This window comes from Vipera ursinii (assembly GCF_947247035.1).
Source record: "Vipera ursinii genome assembly, chromosome: 7".
NCBI lineage: Eukaryota > Metazoa > Chordata > Lepidosauria > Squamata > Viperidae > Vipera > Vipera ursinii.
This window is the reverse complement of record NC_139521.1, coordinates 61,964,443-61,985,758: the sequence shown is the minus strand read 5'-3', so window position 1 is coordinate 61,985,758 and position 21,316 is coordinate 61,964,443. Positions and strand designations below refer to the sequence as shown.

General features: G+C 37.3%; 2 long non-coding RNA genes across 2 annotated transcripts; both read left to right on the top strand.

Annotated features, from left to right (window-relative positions):
• Positions 1–9,642: 9,642 nt before the first annotated feature.
• LOC310643526 lies at positions 9,643–13,775 on the top strand. The gene is made up of 3 exons (XR_014493098.1): positions 9,643–9,662; positions 10,112–10,232; positions 13,673–13,775. It is a non-coding gene; the product is annotated as an uncharacterized lncRNA (long non-coding RNA).
• Positions 13,776–17,827: 4,052 nt separating this feature from the next.
• Positions 17,828–20,970, top strand: LOC310642985. Its single transcript, XR_014493002.1, has 3 exons — positions 17,828–17,867; positions 19,570–19,739; positions 20,834–20,970. It is a non-coding gene; the product is annotated as an uncharacterized lncRNA (long non-coding RNA).
• Positions 20,971–21,316: the final 346 nt, after the last annotated feature.

Sequence of the window (21,316 nt, the reverse complement as noted above, 5' to 3'; positions counted from 1 at the left end):
GAGGGTCTCTGGCAGAAGGAGGGTCTCTGGGCCAGGGCCAAGGCAGTGGGGGCCATTCCCTCACTGTTTCCAGGATGGCTTCGCGGGCCACATGAAACCACTTCACGGGCCGCATCCGGCCCCCGGGCCTTGTTTGACATGTCTGAATTAGAAATTTTCTCCAAACTTTGTTGACCTTTAAGAAAGCTTTTATCATTTTTCCCCTCTATAAATAGACCATTAAGGTTTTCTTTTTTGTTTTTTTTTAAAAAAATGATACGCCATTGTGCATTTGTTTGATTCCTTTCTAATTGTCATATTAGTTAAGATATTTTTTATTTATTTAATTAAAGTCTTCATTAATCTAATGAATCCCTGTTAGGTATATTTCTGTATTTTGGGATAAAAGTTCTCTTAAATTTATGGGAATAGACAGGATGGTAACTGAAGTGGTTAAGATTCCTGATGCTGCTCAGAATGCATGAAAGGCATAGGTAGCGTCTGGTCAGCTTGCAATGTGTTATCAGTCTAATAAAGTAATATCTATCTTATCACGATGCTGGAGTGATATTCTTTGCCTTCATCCAATAGTGTAATAGAGGATCACAAAATCTTCACAACTCTTAGGAAATGGTAAGCTACATTGGCAAGATGTATAGATTTTAAAAATATGCTTCAATCTAACTTCCTGTATTTTTGATAAAAACAAATTATTTGGAATGTTCTTCATTAAGCAAAGATAGACGAGTTTTGAAAACAAGGTATTGTTTGCCCTGCAGACGTATGCATTTTACATTTGATCCAAGCACAACATTGGGCTGTCTGGACAAAAGAGTTAATCCTCTAAGTATCTGACAATTATAAATAGATAAAAACTAATAAAAGGAGAACTGAATTTTTTTTAAAAAAATTGCTCTTTTAATTAAACTCTAAATGATTTTTTTAAAAATTGCATGATTTGTTAGTATTAAAGTATTAAATTGTCAGTTAAAATGTTCATTGTCAGCCCCAAAAGGACGAAAACAAAGAAATATTTGAACCTTTATTCAAAGATCATACTTGGATATTTACTCTACTGTAAATTGTGCAGAGAGCTGGTTTGGTTTACACATTAAGGCATCAAGCTTAAAACTGGGAGACTATGACTCTAGTCCTGCCTTAGCTGTGTAGCCACTGGATTCCCTTGGGTCAGTCAGACACACTCTCAGCCCTTGGAAGGAGGCAGTGGCAAACGGCTTCCAAAATCTTGCCAAGAAAATTGCCAGGACTACTCCAGGCTGTGACCAGGAGTCCACATATTCAGGAGAATGAAGAACAGAAGAGTCCAATTTGCAGGGAGTCTGGGGGAGGGAGTCCCAACAAATATTACAGGATATGCTGCTCTTTTTTCCTCTCAGTAGATGACAGAAAGAAGCTAATGCAAAAATGAAACAGCCAGCATGGAATAATTATTATGGTGGTAGAATTAAAGTTCTCTCTCTCCCATGCAGCCTATTTCACAGTTGTGGGAAACATTGATAAGGAGAAAGCCACGGACCCTGCTTTAAGCTCCCGAAGAAAAGACAGGATCTAAATCTATCGCATGAACCAGTCACTAAATAAATGGCAGTTATTTAATAAGAGGAAATTCCATCCTAAGGAGACTGAACTAGGTTTTCTATCTGCTTTGCAGACATCCTCTGTTTTGGGTGGCATGCAGGTACACAGATGATTACATGTATTTTCTATTTGTCAGAGGTAGCCCTGATCTTTTTTAATACAATGAATGCCACTTTTCAATGGGCTTCTAACTCTCAAGTAATGTTTTAAAATGTAACTCTTTTTATTGGTTTCTGGTTTATATTAATTTTTCATGGGGGGCATTTAGTTGAGAACACCAGACTAACCAATGGGGTTAGAGTAATGGGTGAAGATTTGGAAAATCCAAATTCAGTATAAGTATCTTCATTTATCAACTACCTTGTTCAGTGACCATTCAAAGTTAATGTTTTTGTCCTTTAGTCATGTAATTGCCATTAAAGTCAGAACTCATTTTCCTGTACTTGGCTTGCTACATTTCCTCCCTTCCTCCAGAGCTGATAGATGAGAGAAGAAGGGTTTACAAGACAGTAAACAGGCATGGGGAATAGCTTTAAATGCAATGCACCAGCAGTCACAAGCACACAATGCAAACAGCTCAGTGTATTCCCCATTGTATACCTGCTTACTCTCTTGTAATCCTTTTAACTACAATCTCTTCGGCTTGGGGGTTAAGGGAAAAAACCAAGTAATTGCTGTAAGCAATCTCCTGTGCCTGATACCTCCGACACCCCACAGAGTAAAGAGCTTGGAGAGAAAAATTTTAAAAGAGAGTAAGACAATGGAGAATACGCCAACCAGTTTGCATAGTATGCCCAACTGTTTCCAGCATGTTGTTTTCTATGTGTGTGTACAGTAGTGGCCAAAATTGTGGAAACCTTTTGGGAAAAGTGTACAGTAGAAATGCCACCTTTGGTTTAAGTTTCCACCAGTTTTTCTTGTAATTTCTTTATAAATGTATACATTATAAATGTTCACTTAATAATACTATTTTACATCACTGGGCAACCAGTCAACTCTGCACCATTACTTTAATTTTATTATGTTTTACAAGCTCACTAAATGAAAGGGAAAAAAAACCCCAACCAACTTGATAGCGATCACATAACACACTGACAAATGTCCTCCTCTCAGCTTCAATACATGACATCAGTAACTGAATCCTACCGTGATCTGATTGGCTCATTGCCAAAACAAGATGACACCTGATTGGCTCTCTAAAAACTCATGCTCATTGGCTACAATCAGATGAAAGAAAGCTACCTGATATCAAGCTAAGCAAGTTGTGCTTCCTTTTTCTGGTTATTTGGCTATAACTTCATAGAATACAACACAGATAATTGAACAAACTATGTTGCATTACATTCTTGATTAAATTATCTTTCTATTGATATATAATTTCATGGTACTACAAAAAAAATGCCGTTATTAGCCATCATACCTCAAAAATACACTTTTCCCAGAAGGTTTCCACAATTTTGGCCACTACGGTAAATACAAACTCATCTGCTTCTTGCTAAATATCCAAACACTTGGGTAAGCATTCCAAAAATTGTGTAACTGATTAGGAGGCAAACAGTGGAAGTGTGAAGCTGATGAGTACTATCAGCTTTTAGCCAGCTATCTAGGAGGGAGTGAGGAGAAGGAAAACACATTTCTGATCATATGATTTCCCACTTAACAACTACCTCACTTAATGACAGAGCTGCTGGTACCAATTATGGATCCTAAAGAAGGACTACCTGTATAACATGTTTTGCGTAATTGCCATAGGCCACTTAATTTCATTTAGTCCAACTTAGTTCCCAGCTTGTGTAAAGGATGGAAGTCTTTGGTATCTCAGTGAATAATTCTGACTTGCCCTCTTCCTGACATGAATGGCTGTGCTCGTCACATCCACATTAAAGTTGATCAACAGTGGAAGTGGAAGTTAAACTACTGTAGATAAGGAAGCTACTGTAAGGTCATACCAGTGAGAAAGCACTCAGCTAAGCTCTCAGAGCCTTAGTCACCAATGTAGCCATCCCACCAGACCAGAACCTGGGAAAGAAACGGTGTTTCTATCCCAGGGCTTTTCAACCAGTGGTATGGGTACCACCTGTGGTACATTGGCACCTGGCAGTTGGTACACGACCATCCTAGAAAAGTGGTAGCAGGGGAGGGGAATAAGCTGAACCAGTGGCAGCACCGCACAAGCCTGAGCGAGAGATGGCTGGAGCTGCAGGGCTGTCAGGGTTCAGCGGAAGCACCAGTATCAGGGCTTCTTCGGGGCTGTCGGGGCTCAGTGGAAGCACCAGGATCAGCGCCAGTCTCCAGCTGGAGCTCAGCACTGATCCTGGCGCTTCTGAGCCCAGAAAAAGTGCCAATCAGCTGGAATGTTGCAGCATCTCCAGGGTCTTGTGATTTACATCCAGATGCTTGGCAACTGATTCATATTTATGACGGTCACAGTGTCCCAGGGTCATGTGAAGTGACCAAAACCTGCTGCAACCACCCAGCAGACGGGGGAAATAAAAAACGAACACCCCCCACCCCACCCCCGCTGCCAATGCTCAACAGAAATGCTCACAACAATGAAAACCTCAGACAGGAGGAAGAGCGCTGCCGGGTGGGCAGGCAGGTGTCTTTCTTGGCTGTGGCTTGGGGGGCACTTTTTTCAGTGCCATTATAACTTCGAACAGTCACTCAGCGAACTGTTGTAAGTTGAGGACTACCTGTACTTCCATCACTTTTTTCCTTTTTTTTTTGTTCAGGTTTTGGACACCTTGCTAGGCGACTGGTGGTACTCAGATGTTGCCATATCCTACAAGTGGTACAATGGGTGAAAAGATTGAAAAGCCCTGCTCTAAACAATTATTGTTTTTTTCACCCTGTGTACATGTGCTGAAAGGTCACTGAGGACTACCAATTTTAGTTTGTTTGATGCCAAGGGTTCAGGGAGAGAAAAGAAGACATTACCATAATTAGAAACAGCCTGTAGGTATATCTAACATTGTTATGCTTTATACTCAGGATTTCTACAAAGGTCTTAAGTAGGTTTTGTTACACTTAAGTAGAATGCACTGTTTACATCCCTCTAATGTGCTAGTGGGGAAACAGTTCTAGAGTTTTAAGCAGAAGCACTTTCTACAATCTGCAATCTGATCTGTAGATTTCAAGTATCGAAGACAAATCTATATACAGGGTTTGGGCTCCCTTGTGCTCTCTTCAACTTTTAGCCCTTTACAGTAGTAACATTTTACTCCTAAAAATAATTAATAAAGGTTCCTATTGTTGTGTATCAAAGGAAGCAGACTTATACTGAATCAAGCCATGCAGATAACGGCTCTTTTTCGTCCCTTTTTCCAGATGCCACAGAATGAGCCTGCTGTCTTTTGCATGCTCAGAATGTGTTGTCGCCAAGCCACGGGCTTTTCAACCAATTCCATGCCTTCCTTCAATGTATACTATAAATTAGGCCATTGTAGTAGAAGTTCTGCAATGGTCAGAGGTTGAGAACATAATAAGCAGAATATAGCCTGTGGAGAGCCATATTAAATTATTGATCTCCAGGTTCTGCTATTTCAGATGGTCATAATACCATAAATGGGGAAAAAATGGGCCATCTCTTTTCTGCAATAGAAAAAGGATAGTTCCAATTTGATTTGTTTATAAGTCATGCGCAAGTAGGTCTATCAACGCCTGTAGGAGAGGCAGTAAATAGTTGACTCAAAATGTTAGGAAACCCTCTAACTTTAAGCCTCTTCTTCCCTCCTGGTCATGCAAATGATAGCGCAGTTAAGAATTCAAGAAATTACGCTAGGCTTATTTATCTTTCTTCCCCACTTTCTTTGTTGTTGTTGTTCTAATTGTAAAAAACAATCAAGCAAAACCCTTCTTCTTCACAGTTTGTGTCCTATCTAGCACAGGGCTTTTCAACCTTTTCATCCATTGTGCCACTTTTAGGATATGGCAACATCCAAGTACCACCAGTCGCCTAGCAAGGTGTCCAAAACTTAATGAACAAAAAAGGAAAAAAGGGATGAAGTACAGGTAGTCCTCAACTTACAACAGTTTGCTTAGTGACTGTTTGAAGTTACAATGGCACTGAAAAAAATGCCCCCCAAGCCACAGCCAAGCAAGACACCTGCCTGCCCACCCGGCGGCGCTCTTCCTCCTGTCCGAGGTTTTCATTGTTGTGAGCATTTCTGCTGAGGATTGGCAGTGGGGGTGGGGTGGGGGGTGTTTGGTTTTTATTCCTCACGTCTGCTGGGTGGTTGCAGAAGGTTTTGGTGACTTCACATGACCCCGGGACACTGTGACCGTCATAAATATGAATCAGTTGCCAAGCATCTGAATGTAAATCACAAGACCCTGGAGATGCTGTAACATTCCAGCTGATCAGCGCTTCTTCTGGCCTCAGCAGAAGCACCAGGATCAGTGCTGAGCTCCAGCTGGAGCCTGGTGCTGATCCTGGCACTTCCACTGAGCCCTGACAGCCCTGCAGCTCCAGCCATCTCTTGCTCAGGCTTCTGCGGTGCTACCACCAGTTCAGCTCATTCCCCTCCCCTGCTACCACTTTTCTAGGATGGTCGCGTACCACCTGCTAGGTGCCAATGTACCACAGGTGGTACCCGTACCACTGGTTGAAAAGCCCTGATCTAGCACACCTGTTGCCTTCTGCATTTCCAGAGAATATCTGATAAGCACTTGTTGCCCATGCCTCTGGGGAAAAAAAACAGCCACTTGGATCCAGTCTTTAAAATGGAAAGACTGGCAATAAGCTTGATCCGAAAGTTCTTGTTTTCTCTTATGCCCTTGCTTGACATATAAGGCTAAAAGCTACAAATAGCATTCACTTCAGAGGATGCAGGTCTCCCTGTTTTTCTCAGGAGAGGCTCATATTGCTTTCACCAAGAAATATGCGCTAACCATTTTCATTTCCCAAGGGGTCCACTTGCTTGATATATGAATCCTTTGTGTCTGCTTATCTCCAGACAATGTATGGTGGTTCTGAGATACACTGCCTGTGTTTTCCTTGCTTTCATTTTCAAATAGTTCTTATGTAACCTTTGGGACCGTGCTATTTTAGGAGCCACAATCTGTGAATACTAAGTAGGAATGGCTGGTGTGGATTGTGTTGTTAAATTCCAGGTGGAAGGTTGGAGGGTGTGGGGGGGGGGGAGAGAAAGATTCTTTTGAATTATGTAAATCGGTGTTGCTTTGGTGCCTCTGTTTTTGTAGTCAAATGTATGCAGTCAAATATCTATGTGTATATATCACAGATAATACAGCACAATGCTCTCTCACAGATGTTTCACAAGCACACAACCGCTCTGTTCACTGTTCTAAATACTGTGAATAATTTACTAAAGAACACAAAGCAATAATATGAGGTCTGTAAGTTTTGTTTTTACTAAAGTTAAGAGTTGAATTACTATCCTCAGCTGAGATCTAATGGTAGTTTGTTCCCCGATGAGTCCTAATAGAAACAATCAAATAAGATTATAGTTTTCTAAATAAGAAAGTTGAGGAAACAGAATAGTGACAAGACAGTATTCAGAAGCGTATTTGGAAAGATGAAAAAGCACATTTTAGTGATGCCCTCAGGAAAGGCAAAAGATTTCAGAATGGGAGAACAGAAGAGTTGGCAGATATGAGCCTTTTTGTCAACTGAAAGATAAGGAATCAGTTAGCTAGCAATGGAGGAAAAGATTGCTATGAGGTTTTTTTTTAATAACTTCACTTGGCCGTTCCATATTACAGTTAAATGGGTAGAAATTATGGAGCCATTGGAATCTGTTCAGAGTGCTGCATATGACTGGAAAAATATTAAGCTGATGTGAAATAATTCATAAGGAAGAAGCAGATATAGAGGGTATGGAATGAATAAATTTAAAATCAGCATTATATTGGAATAGTATTTTAAAAACTATTAAGAACTGTATCAATTCATAGTAGATGATTTTGTCTAGCTTTGTTTCTACAAAGAAACCACTTTGGGATATTTTAGTTAAAATGATTAATGTACTTCATATGTAACTGTATCAAAGTAAGTTGGAAGTTAGCCTTTCTCTAGTTTTTTTTCTTATTCCTTTACACTTTCTTCTTTCCTATTTTTTCTTTACGTGTTGTGTGAATATCCATATTTCAAAGTGATATTTTTTAATAAGCACTAATGCCCTTTCTAAGCTGTTACAGATAGAAATGATTCCATCAAGGCTATAGATTGAGCAGTTTAAACTATCTGCTTGATACTTTGATTCAAGTGATCAAAATCATTGACCATTTGTACTTACAATAGGTGATGCAGTGATTCTGGTGTTGGATAGGTACTAGAGAGAATCAGATTTTAATCCAGCCTCAACCCTGGAAGACTCGTCTGGGTGACTTCAGGCCCATCATTTGTCTAATTCTAACTTACCTCACTGTGATAGAATATCTAGCACAGAGGTCTTCCACCTTGGCCCTTTTATGACTTGTGGACTTCAACTTCCAGAATTCCTGGCTGAGGAATTCTGGGAGTTGAAGTCCACAAGTCATAAAAGGGCCAAGGTGGAAGACCTCTGTGCTAGACCAAAGTGACTCTCAACAGTAAGCCACATTTCTGCATTACTATACTCCAGGCTAAATTTCAAAGAATTTTATTCCTGCTCTTCTGGGCAGGAATAAAATGCCAAGATGAAGAAAACGCTGGCTGAGGAATTCTGGGAGTTGAGGTCCACAAGTCATAAAAGGGCCAAGTTTGAAGAGCCCTGATCTAGCATATCCTGTAAACACAGCAGGAAATGTGAACACTATAGGAGAGAAGAAAACTCCTATTACAGAAAATATTCCTTAGTCCATGGTAGCAAGGAAACATGAGAGAGACACTTAGTAACTTCTCCTTAATTATACAACATAAGTTGATCAGGAGAATTGGTTTGACAGACTGTTAAGATTCTGTACAATATCCTGTTTCCTGAGTTTGTCAACACTGGCCCTTATCAGAATGTAAGTTTCTTTAACTTGGCCATTCAGCCAACATTGGCAAACAGAGCAATCGAAGCACTTCTTATTCCCTTTAATCTGGGTACTGATGCTTAATTCAAAGTTGTAGGACAGATACCAATGAACAAGAACACCAAGGGCAAAGCCAAAACAGTAATAAAATATTGAAAAAAAGTTTGTAAAGAAATCACTCCTGAACATACCTACAGCATCAGAAGGCTATGATCTCCAAGAAGCTAGGTAAAGCCAAATAGGGAAGGTTGTGGGGACACAACTCACAAGGAAATTGGGAAAAGGGGGTTATCTTATTACAAGAGAGTGAGCAAGTACATAATGGGAAATACATGGTGCACTGCCTGTTTGCTTAGTGTGCTCCCAGCTGCTTAGAAGGCAAAAGAAAATCTTAAAGTTGAGACTGATTAGGGACTAGCCAATTTCAGATAGTTAATTAACTTAATTAAGGCTACATCTGAGCTTGTTAACCTGCATTAGCTCCTTTTAGGAAAACTCTTTGCTGGAAGAAATAGCTGGTTTAAGCAATCTCTCTCCCTTGCAAGGGGAGAAAAAGGAAAAATAAATACAAAAATATAATTCAAACACAAGATACTCTGGTCTCATTCACAGAATCTTAGAGTAGTATGTTTGATTTTTTTATTTTTACTTCAAATTTAGAAATTGCTCATCTCCTCACAGATTCAACTTCCCCTCTATGCACTCAAGTAAGACCCATTCTCCATTTGCAGGAAACAGTACTGATTACATTAGCCATTCCCCTAGCTATGAGTGATCTCCATGAATCAAGTTTTCTTGTTAATTATTTTCGTTATTCTTCTGATCGCTATAAATGAGGCTGTGACACGCTCTCTTCTGAGACTCTTTTGGGGTACTTTATTTTCATGCTAAAAAAAAGTAATTAAGAAGCTGCAGTCATCCCATGGGGATCAGTGCCACCGTAGATGAGAAAAATCATCTACCTCACTTTTGCTGCCTCTCATCCTTTCTAAGGATTTTGGGGGAAACAAGAAGACAAGCAAAACTGAATGCAGTATCTAGAGAAGCACTGCTGTCTTATTTGGAAGGACAATCTATAACTTTGGATTTGCTATGGGCGGCTGAATAAGAAGGTTAATCCTCCAGTGAGTTGATTTGCTGTTCACATGATGTGCTAATTTTCCCCTTCAGACCCAATTAACTGTGCTGTGTGAATAGCACCGCTGAGTTTTCAGGGAGTTAATCTGAGAAAGATGAGTACTGAAGTATAGTTTAAAGATTCTTACAATTGTAGACTGAACCTCCAACAGATTTCATTAAATTGACAGAAAGCAAAGCTCATGCAAGCTCCAATTATAATTTCTAGTATCTTCAAGGCATGGAATGCAAGATATGGGGGGGGGGGGGAAATCAACATGTTTCAAATTGTTGTCAAAGAGTGAACTAAAGTAATGACCCACTTATGAAATTTCTTGTTCTTTTGTTGACTCCTTTAACAGTTCTGTTTAATTTCATTGAATTGCTTTTTCCAGGTAGTTATTGGATTCCACCCCCACCCCCCTGAAAATTTCTTTTTTATGATGGATTATTTCAGTTTCATAGGCTTTCTATGATGTTACTATGAACCTCTTGATGTTTGAAAGTATGGCACATTATATCACTGCTCATTCACTAACAACGGAATACAAGATATGTGTCTTTTGGAGCTACATCTGGTAAGCCAATTTAGCACTTCCAGGGCCTGCTTAAAATTTTGAAAAGAATGAGTATAGACTATCATATAAATCTTTCTGAGCAGGCTAGTCCCTTTACTTACCCTCTGGCAATGTAATTTTGTACTTACTGTACATGAAATTCCTGTACATTACATTGCAGCAGTTCATTTTAATTGAGTCTGTTAATCTGATTCATCTAAACAATGTGAGTCTTCTTTATTTCCTTGAAAAATATAAACATTATTCCATATTTAATACATAATACATATCCAAAACTTCAAAGAATCATAATAAAACAATGAGAACAGCTATGGAAAAAATAAAATTTACTCCAGACTATTATCTGAGAAAAAACTGGTATTAAATGATATCTGTAGTTGATCATATCCATTAATTATTGCCAAGATATATAAATCATCTAACAACAAATGTTGGAAATGTTACCACAAAAAGGAGCCATTACCACATGTGATCATCATGTCAAAAAACCTCAGAAATACTAGAAAGGCACACTTCAAAAACTTTCAGAAAAAATTAAATATTAAATTTTAACTGAAACCAAAAATACTCTTACTAAGAATAATTCCAGAAAATACAAATGAAAAGTAACACAATTCACCAAGACATATGTTGACAACTGCAAGCACCTATTTGGCACAATATTGGAAAGGGAGACCAAAATTGGAGACAGTATGCAATGGCAATGCTAACTAAATATTCATAATAGAAATTAGCTAAAATCAGCAGGGATTCTCCCTTATATACAACACATTAAACTGAGGCTAATTCAGATATATTTAGGAAAACAGTGAGGAGACCAATCAAAGACAATATATAAGACTTAAACAGATACGCTGTAATGTTAACATTCAGCAAATTTTAGACAGTGGTTAACAGATGTGCCAATAAATAGGAGAATGTGTTACAAAAAGCTCTCTCTCTCTCTCTCTCTCTCTCTCTCTCTCACACACACACACACACACACACACACACACACACAGAAAACCAGACCTTTCTCTCACTGAGAAAATTTGCTTTCTTAGGGATGTAGCTTGATGACAATATTTAGTTAATGTTAATTAACAGAGACATCTGAAGCAAAATGGTCCAATGAGATACAGTAGGTAGATCACAGAGAAAATAACGGTTTTTTCCCCTTTGCTATCTCCTCTTCTTAAAAAAACAGTAAACCTTTGGGTCTCAATGTGGCCAGTGTTAGTCTGGGGCCTATTCACTCATTATCAAGAGTCTTAAACCTGTCTAGATCATGTAGGTTAAAAATAAGATTTCTCCCCAAATTGGTCTAATCAGCAGAGTCCATCGATTTTTGCTCCTAATTGGGTTGGCAAGAACAACACAGAACACAAAAGAGAACAAAGTTAAACTTTGTGTCTGCTCACACTCAAGAAGCTGAGATCTAAGAAAGTGAATGAATAAAATCATATTAGCTTTGCCATGCCAGAATTGTTCTGCTGGCAGAGAGTTTAAATGAGGTATTAAAATGATTGGCTGCCCATTCATGTTAATGTCAGAGATATTATTGCACTATTCCCATCCTCCCAATGCTTTCTCCAAACATAAAAATGAAGCTGCAGTATTGTCTGCAGCCTTTTTCATAGTAGCAGAAAAGTCATTCAGTCTTTGAAGCATGCTGCAAAACGGCAAAGCACTTAGCAGCATTCTAATTTGATTCACTTCTTCAAAGCAGGTCTGAACTTAGACTTGCAAATCTTTTTCAAAGGAGTGATCCAATCAAAGCTTTGTCAAATTAAGGCATTTTGTCAGAACAATGCACAATCCTAATTAGGGATGCATTCCAAACCATAGACGTAGGCAAAATTGAAATACTTCTATTGCTACTATTAATTATATTATTATTATTATTCACTTCTATTAATACTACTCTCAGTATTTCATTTTGTGCTTCCTGATTGTGTTGTTTTGAAGTGTTAGGGGAGGAAAATATTCATATTGACTTTATCTGTGCGATGCAGAATTTTGTAACGTTCCCTATTAGATATGCTTTTCTGAACTCAAAATTCACACTCAATTTCAATGTATGAAAAGAAACTAGACAGAGAAGAAGTGAGGAAGAGGGAGATAAGCCGTGGTGGGATTCAGCTGGTTCGCACCACTTCGGCAGAACTGGTAGCTAATTTTTTGTTGCCCAGGCCCAGAATGGACTTCCGGAAGTGGCATCCACACATAGAACCGGTTGTTCACATATTTGAATCCCACCACTGGAGATAAGAATAAAATGTATTTATGGCCTTTTGGTTAGGAGAGTGGAGAAAGTGGTAAACAAAAGATGGGAGAAACTACTGCAAGGGACATCAGGTCAAAAGGCTCCCACATCACTGTCTGTCTCCTGGACTGGTCTTTCTTTCTTTTTTTAAACAATTTGTAAATTCCCTTGCTGGTTTATAATGGATGCTTTTCAGGTGCTGTTATGAACTGATACTAAGTTTTCCCCTGACACAAAACTCTCAAAAATACATTGCTTGAGTTGGCTTCTCACTTTTAAAATTAAAAGCTAAACTGTTTGACCTCTGGAAACTTCCACAGGAGAATGCTATATAATTCTGCAGGAAAATTCTTACAAACCTTCAATGCATTCAGTAAAATCGAACATACTTCGATATGCCCTCTATAGTTCCCATTTCCAAGGACTATATGCTTGCATTCATAATTGTGAATGCACCATCATTTCAGTTTGGCTTTAACTGCTGTAAAAAATGGTTTGGTGATTTTCTACAATTATTTTATGCCCATGATGTTCTCATTTTTCTCATGCACAGAAAGCAAATGACGTGTTTTGGAAAAGACATGATGTGTTTTGGAAGTAAACAAAAATCAAAGTGTTATATTTGGTTTAGCAAGGGCTTGGGCTAAATCCTAAATTATTGGTTATCTTGAGGCCAGTTTTTAATGTAGCTCAAAGAGCTGTTGTAAGATAGCTCCATGAATGGAAAGGAGGCAATTGCATTGGAAGAATTATACTTTAAAATATAGTTGTGAGATCAGGTAGTACAAAAAAGAAAGCTCCATTTGAAAGAGAATAGGTTGTGCAGTTGTTATTCTACATAAAACGGATTTAATATAAATGTGTTGAAACCAATGACCAGGAAAAGATGTTTGTGGTAGTGTGCAGATGTTGTAAAAATTCTAGATTCATTATCCTTCACTAATAAGGCCAATCACAAATAGTGAGAAAAGCAATCCAATATCTAGATAACCACAGATTTCTTTCCTGTTTTAAAACTGATGTTTGAACTATACTGGAACCAATTTTTTTTATTAAAAAAGAGCTTAAAGTTTAAATTGTTTAACTTAGCAGATTTTAAGAAATAATTAAGAAAAGACAATAATACAAATGTCATGAAATTCTAATTGTTCAGTGTTGTATTTTAATTAGATCAAACTTATTATTATTCTTTAAGATGAACATTCCCTCCTTGTCCTGCAGTATCATAAATGGATAGAAGTAAAATCAGAAAACTCTTTCTATATACCAAAGTAATGCCAAAAGAGAAAGAACCAAGGGTGAGCAAGGGAAATTTGAGAAGAGATTTTAAAGTCTAGTTGGAAATGGGTTTTGGACCTTAATTTGTTTTTTGTCTAGTGCTTTCACAGTCCAGAGCAAATGTAAGAAGTGTGTACTACATCACATATTTGGCTGGTACATTATTCTACTTGCCAGCAATGACAAGTGTTTTGTTTGTTTGCAGTCGTCCTGGATGAATCACATCCCAGCCCTTGACTTGGATTGTATAATGGGGACCTGACTGAGGAAACTGGCTCATCATTCTAGGCTACATGAATTCAGCTAAGTAGTCACAAGTATCTATTCAGGGCATGTAGACATTAGGAGTGATAGAATCTGTGATGCACAATGAAATGCCCCATTATCGCTTATTGTATATATTTATTTAAAAGCATTTATATGGTTGCCCAACTCAATCATTGGACAAAAGGAAAATGAACACAAAAAGAGCACATATTAAAACTTCATAAACAAAAACAAGGCAATCAGGGCTGAAATCAGGGCCAAATAAAACCCAATTTGCAAGAAAGCAATGGGATCTGCATTAATTATTACAATAATCACAAAGTTGCCCTAGACTTAGAGATTCATGTGAGCTGCAGAAGATATCCATCTTAATTGGTAGCCAACAGTCAGAAATTGAAATATTTTTAATGCTTGATTTCTAACTACATTGTTCTAACAGCTTACAAACATTTTTTGTTGATGACAAATGTACGCATAGTCTTTGACTTACAACAGTTCATTTAATGACAGTTTGAAATTACAATGGCACTGAAAAAAGTAACTTTTTTACTGTTTTTCACACTTACGACCATTGCAGCATCCCCATGGTCATGGGATCAAAATTTGGATGCTTGACCACTGACTCATAGTTATGATGCTGCAAACTCAATAGGAATGGAATGGAATGGAATGGAATGGAATGGAATGGAATGGAATGGAATGGAATGGAATAGAATAGAATAGAATAGAATAGAATAGAATAGAATAGAATAGAATAGAATAGAATAGAATAGAATAGAATAGAATAGAATAGAATAGAATAGAATAGAATAGAATAGAATAGAATAGTTGGAAGGGACCTTGGAGGTCTAGTCCACCCCACTGCTCAGGCAGGAAGCCCTCCACCATTTCAGATAAATGTTTGTCCAGTCTCTTCTTAAAAACTTCCAGTGTTGGAGCATTCACAGCTTCTGGAGGCAAGTTGTTCCACTGATTAATTGTTCTAACTATCAGGAAATTTCTCCTTGGTTCTAGGTTGCTTCTCTCTTTGATTAGTTTCCATCCATCACTTCTTGTCCTGTCTTTAGGTGCTTTGGAGAATAGCTTGGCTCCCTCTTCTTTGTGGCAACCTCTGGGATATTGGAACACTGCTATCATATTACCACAGTGGTGGGATTCAGCCAGTTCACACCAGTTCGCCAGAACCGGTAGCTAATTTTTTGTTGTCCAGGCCCAGAATGCATCCACACAGAGAACCAGTTGTTCACATATTTGAATCCCACCACTTTGTCACCCCTAGTCCTTTTCTCTTTGTAGAAGCTGGGATTCTCCCTTGTGTCATACCTGCCTAGCAAAACCATGCATTTCTTCTTTGTTAATGCATTGGATGACTTAGACTTTTCTAATTCTCATTTAAAAGAACAGAAATCCACAGAACTTTCTGAAGCCCACTGAAAGGATTAGGAAGCAGATGCTGTGCTAGATCCATGCAACAGAGCTTGGAAATTCTTATGTTTTCCTGTCTGAAGCTTAACTCTGTTAGCAGAAATGCGAGCAGATCTCAGCTAATTTTTCAAGTGGATTTTTCTTACTGAAATTCTGCGTCCATCTGAGATTTCCAGAACAGAAGTACATATACAGTCTCACTTTCTCTCTTGAAAGTTCTTAGGGATGTCTTGCTTTCTGAAAACTATTCACACAACTAGATAATTTTTTAAAGTGTCTTAGCTTAGAAGTCTGGCTATGAATGAACTGCAAACACAGTAGTTATGGATTATTGCCAATAATATCTGCAGCAACATCCTTTTTTAAATCTCTCTATTGCTCCCACTGGATGGTATGATGCACAATACAATCTATATTACCCATTTGTTGGATGGATCCTCATGCAGTACAGATAGAATTGATAGCAATATCACTCCTACTAACTGTTGATTTCCAAACTTTAGTATGATTTGATTAATGTTAATCCAACATGATTTTATTTAGGCACAGTGAATTAACTGTTTCCTGCCCCGTTCTTACGAACAGCTGCATCTGCAAAGTTTATTTTCCATATCTACCTTAATTTAAGATAAGAGAAAGAAACCCCACAACAAGTTTGGAATAAGAAACTTGGAATGAATTCTACATACAACACTGAAATTATGAGTTCTTCTGTTGTGTTTGAATAGCAATAGCAATAATACTTAGACTTATATACCACTTCATAATGCTTTACAACACTCTCCAAGTGGTTTACAGAGTCAGCATATTGCCCCAAACAATCCGGTTTTTCATTTCACCAACCTTGGAAGGATAGAAGACTGAGTCAATCTTGAGCCAGTCAGGATCGAACTGTGGCAGTGGGCAGAGTTAGCCTGCAATAATCCATTCTAACCACAGAGCCACAATGGCTGCTAACATAATAAAATTGAGTCATTGTACGAAGAGATCTTTTCCTGAATAAACCACAATTAGATCACAGCATTGTGAAATCATGGTGCAAAAACTACAATTAATAGGTTACAAAGAATTCATTCAAGCCAAACAAACTAAGCCACATTAGGTTTAGCATATTGTATACATATGGTCTAAGTAAACAAGATTCAGCAACAAAAAAAAATCAATACAACTTTATTTTATTTGGCCTTAACCCTATATATGGAAAATATTGGCACGCATTTAATTATAATCTTATTACATTTTATAATTAGTTTTGAACAAGTTACCATTTCCTTGTATAAAATACTGTTTCACCACTAGAGGACAGCAGAGAAATAAAGAAATGTAACTATTTAGGATCATTTGATTATTATCAACTATATTTTTATAGTCCACATCTGGTAGTACTAACAAAACTCTATTATATTTTATCACAGCTACAGTACCATCACTACTGCCATGAATCCATGCCATCATATTTATCCCTTTCCATAAATGTCCTCACATCTGACTGTCACAGTTCCCCACAGTTTGGCTAGTGTTCTTTTCCACTGCTAAGACAAAGCAAACATTTGGGGCTTCACTGGAGTTCTGCCTGCTAAGCTTAGGGTCATTTTTTTGGCATTTTGTGTGCTGTAAAAGAAAAAAAAGACACCCTCATATCATCCAGGAAAAAAAAGGGAACACAAGTAGTCCTCAACTAAAAAAATATTCGTTTAGCGACTGTTCAAAAATTCAATGGAGCTGAAAAAGTGACTTTCAACTGGTCCTCACACTTACAGTACCCACAGTCATGTAATCAAAATTCAGATGTTCACAAATACCAGCATGTATTTATGATGGTTGCAACATCCTGGAGTCATGTATTTGCTATCTGTGACTTTCTGACAAGCAAAGTCAATGAGAATCGCAACGATCCTGTGATTCACTTAACAATCGCAGTGATCCACATGACAAAAAAGATCGTAAAATCGTAAGTTTACGACTATCTCTAGCAGCAAGGCACTACAACTTCTTGACTTCATGAATAAGAGGGGAAACCACAGGAAGAGAGAGGAAGAAATACTCTTTGTAGCTTTAATCTGATCCTACAATCGACGTAAAATAGCCCTATGGTATTGTTATGATATGGGGGCAAGACACCCCATTTTTAGTTGTTATATTCTTTGTATGTAGAAGCTGGCCTTTTTGCCTACCAAAACCACATCTCGTCTCTAAATGATATTGTATTTTCGGATGTAACTAGTTCTCCAGCAGAACTACAGAGCATGCTGTTAGGAGTCATTCACAATCACTATTATATTAGAAATCCCATAAAGATTCACTTCAAAGCAGCAGGAAACAAAAAAATATTTGAAATGAAAATCTTGAATTGATATCATACAGCATTTAGACGTCCTTATGAGCATGGAACTTTTCTTCACAGAATACATTCAAAAGAGGTGAGATAACCAGCGATGGTATGAATAAGCAGGGCTTTTTTTCTCATAGAACGCTCAGAACGGAGTTCTGGCACCTTTTTTGGATGGAACCTTGTAGGGTAGGCAAGGCGGCTTGTATGACATGTGTGAGTTCCGGCACCTTTTTCTTTTACAAAAAAAGCACTGTGAATAAGTATATGCCTGGTGAGCTCATAATCATGCATAAGGAGATTTAAAGCAGGGGTGTCAAACTCCCAACATCACGTGACGTATCATGACTTTTTTTTCCATTGCCAGCAGTGGGGTGAGCGTGGTTTTGCTATGATGCGTCTGGCCCGTGGGCCGGCAGTTTGACACTTCTGATTTAAAGGAAGCAAAATCAACTTCACTATTTATTTTCTTGCAGGCAATTATCTTCCTGAATATGCTTTTTGGAAGTAGCTACCTAAGAGAAAGAGAACAACTTTTTTTTTCCAAATAGGATCATGAAGTCAGAGTAATATTGGCAGATAATTTTGAATATATTTACACAACCTAAGACCCTACAAATGTTATGGGCTGGAACTTCAGACCCAAAATCATGACAAGTGGATATTTTTAAAGCTTAAAATAGTAGAATATGCTGCTGACCTTCATGCTGAAAAGCACTGGTAATCTCCACAAAACATTGCCCTCCAAATTTCATGGGATCTGCTTGTCAGGTATTCATCTAGAACAATGTTTCTCCACCCACTGATTATAATATCCAGCCAAGTAATGAAACCACTCGTTTAGCATCAATTTTCCTTTTTCTTTGCTCCAAGCAGCATGTGTGATTTTATAACAAAATCATTTTGTTACACTGTGTCTCCAAATGAAGCTCTCAATGGTGTTTGGCAGTTTGGATGTTAAAAGGCTGTTCTTATTACTTGGATCGCTCAAGTGGAAATTATCTCATTTTCTGCTTTGTATATGTGTATGAATATGAAGGAGGAGCGAGAGAGGGTGGTATAGGAAGAAAGAAATGAAGTTTGGGCTTCATTTCCACCAAGAACTGGTTCATATTCCAAGAACTGGTTCATATTTGTAGGATCTTAGGTTGCATAAATATATGCAGTGATCCATAACCAGTATTTTCCAAGTTTCTGGTGGGTCAACTACATCTCCTATGGAATGCTTACTTCTAAATAGCCATATATATTGTTAAGCCATATCTACTGTTCTGGTAAATAAGTATCTCTGTTATTCTCAGAATCTTAACCAGAAAATAATATGAATTTTTCATATTTCATTTGAAAAATCCCACAAACTTCATTTAAGCACGTTATACTTTAGATCACAACTTATAGTAAATTATTTTTAATGATATATTTTATCAATATCTATAATGTTTCATTTTGTTTCTGTACTATAGCCTTTCCCACAAGCTTTGTATTTAATGCATAATAATAATAAATGATTCCTATTATTATTATTATTATTATCATTTAGATTTATGGCAGCCACCTATTCCAAGAGGCTCTGGTAGTTTACTTCTTATCAATAATATATTTAAAACAATGAAATAACTTTAAATTATTATAAATAAAATGGCAAAGAAAAGTAAAAGAAACATATAATCATTTAAAGCTCAGGAAATTTATTCTTAGAACAAATAAAGTTTGAATTATATATACAAATGATTAGCATGTAGTTAATTATTATATCATAAAAGATTTAATTATTTTATTATTATCACCCAAAGACCTTATAGCAACCCACATGATCCCCACTTGACTTCAGAACAGAACTGGAAAGCAACATCGCCTGCTAAGTGGATGTTTGAACCTTTTGGCTTAATTCCTAATCAGCCTAGCATCATCAGCTTGCCTGCCAGATAATTCCCTCCTGAGAGTTGAATTGATTGACTGCAAAGTAGGCTAAAATTTAAACAATCATTATTTGCCCCCTCTGTGCTGTATGGCTCATGATTACAAATGAATAAAAATTCATCGTTGCAGCGAATACAGAATCTGTTTTAAGTTTCCTAACTGAAACTAATTTGGCATAAGATTTTATAAAAACTTTGTGCAATTTCCCCCCCCCCCCCCGCCCCAATCTTTCAGGTACAAACATGATTCATTTGTTCTCTCAGAAATCTGCCTGTATCTTTTGATCAATTCAGCCAATATCTGTAGATTACAAAACCCTTCAAAATTTGTTCATTTCCTAAGTTTTCTACTTTGATTATCTAGTCAGAAAATAAGAATTTAAAAATATCAGGGATGAAATGCACAATACCTCAATCACTAAAAAAACCCAACTTCTTCAAGTCTTCTGTTTATGTGGAAAAGTTGCTTTAAACTGTTCTGTTTCATTGGGTATCCAAACAGATACTTTATCAAACATTATAAAAAACTGAGATTTTCTTGTTTCACATCTCCTGAGTTTACACAACTCACAACACATGTCAAAACGAATCTTGGATTTCTCTTTTCCTGTGAACCAAGGAGAGGTATATTTTCAAGCTACTATCAGTTAGGTTAAAATACACATATTCTTGCCATTTTTAACTTATAGCAAGTTAAATGATTGCTTATACTAATACGTTATTTAGAGTCCTAGAACAGCACCTTGTTAAGTAGGCCATTTGCAAACAGCAACAGCCAAACCTACTAGGTCCACTGCAGTATATCTGACTTGTAATTATATTTTTACATCCCAAGGCAGTCTTGTTTTGTTTTCTTTTTCTTTAGTGTTTTCAGGCTCATATTTCAAATCTTGGATCAAACTGTTCAAGTAATGATATCCCTATGTGGATGTTTGCCCTTTGCTTCTTCTGCCTTAAAATAACTATTTATAGTGTATAGATCTGAAAAGAATTTTCCATTCTTTCTTATTTTAGATTTTTCAAGTAAAAAACAGATGGCAGAATTGCCAAACTGCCTGTAGTCACATTGACTTTTTCTATCTATCTTTTTTTGTAACATCTTCTGAGACTTTTATAAATATTCTTTTTCAAAAACAAGATTATTAAAACCTGGCGGAAATGGCAAAGATCTCAGCGTACTTGAAAGATCATTCGCAACAGAGATATATTGTGGAGTGGAAAAAATGGATTGATTACATCCAGAATAAATATGGGACTAAAAAGTTTCACTTAGCATTTGAATAAGTATTGATGTGATATTTATATGGCTTGTAGTTATTTTATAAGAGTTAAAGTGCGACAGATTTAATAGTTATTGTTGTTTGCATATGGTAGATTATGATTGTTTTTACTGTTATACCTTGTATTTAGCTCTGGGAAGTCGGGGAGGGGGGAGGGGGAGGGAGGGAGGTGTTGGGGAGGGTTGGGAAGAGGGGAAGGGGTTGGGAGGGGTTTTGTTTTGTTGAAAATAAAATGTACTGTAAAACTTTTCAATAAAAAAAACAGATTATTAAAAAAAAACACCCATGTTCCAGAAATAGTAAAAACAAAAAAAAGCCTTCCCTTCTAATGATATAGTGGA